This window comes from Tasmannia lanceolata, unplaced genomic scaffold, assembly GCF_043159265.1.
Source record: "Tasmannia lanceolata isolate RefF3 unplaced genomic scaffold, GAP_Taslan_0.1 ptg000253l, whole genome shotgun sequence".
In the NCBI taxonomy this organism is placed as follows: Eukaryota; Viridiplantae; Streptophyta; class Magnoliopsida; order Canellales; family Winteraceae; genus Tasmannia; species Tasmannia lanceolata.
In genome coordinates, this window is record NW_027518928.1 from 92,501 (window position 1) to 93,340 (window position 840).

Here is an 840-nt window from a genome sequence, read left to right on the forward strand (position 1 = left end):
CCATTGCAAGCAAGCAAGCAAGCAAGAAAGAAAGTAAGTAAGTAAGTAAGTATTACATATAGGGGCGGGACATGCGGGGAGATCTGCGAAACGTGCATTACGGGGCACACGCGTACCTACCGGGGCATACCGACCCCTATTGGGGCACACGTGTGCATATCGGGGCATACCGGGCCTATCGGGGCACACGCGTACATACCGGGGCATACCGAGCCCTACTGGGGCACACGTGCGCATATCGGGGCGTACCAAGCCTATCGGGGCATACGCATGTATCCCAAGGCATACCGAGTCTATCCGGGCATACGCGTTCATACCGGGGCGTAACGGGCCTATCGGGGCATACTTGGGCATATCCGGGCAAAAAATGCCCAAAACTTGCGCAACCTTGGCAACCGTGGTCCATTCCTCTCTATATGCCTAGCCTTGCCAACCGTGGTCCATTCCTCACTATATGCCATGGCCTTGTGCCCATGGTCTTCCCAAGACAGCGTCCAAGGCCCCCGGAAGGCCAAGGGAGCCCAACCCAGCAATGCCCTGCTATGGCAAGCCAAGGCCAAGCATTCCGGTGCCTATCCGGGCAAAAATGCAATTCCTCTCTATATGCCTAGCCTTGGCAACCGTGGTCCATTCCCCACCATATGCCATGGCCTTGTGCCCATGGTCTTCCCAAGACAGTGTCCAAGGCGCCCGGAAGGCCAAGGGAGCCCAACCCAGCAATGCCCTGCTTTGGCAAGCCAAGGCCAAGCATTCCGGTGCCTAACCTTGGCAACCGTGGTCCTTTCCTCACCATATGCCATGGCCTTGTGCCCATGGTCTTCGCAAGACATCGTCCAAGGC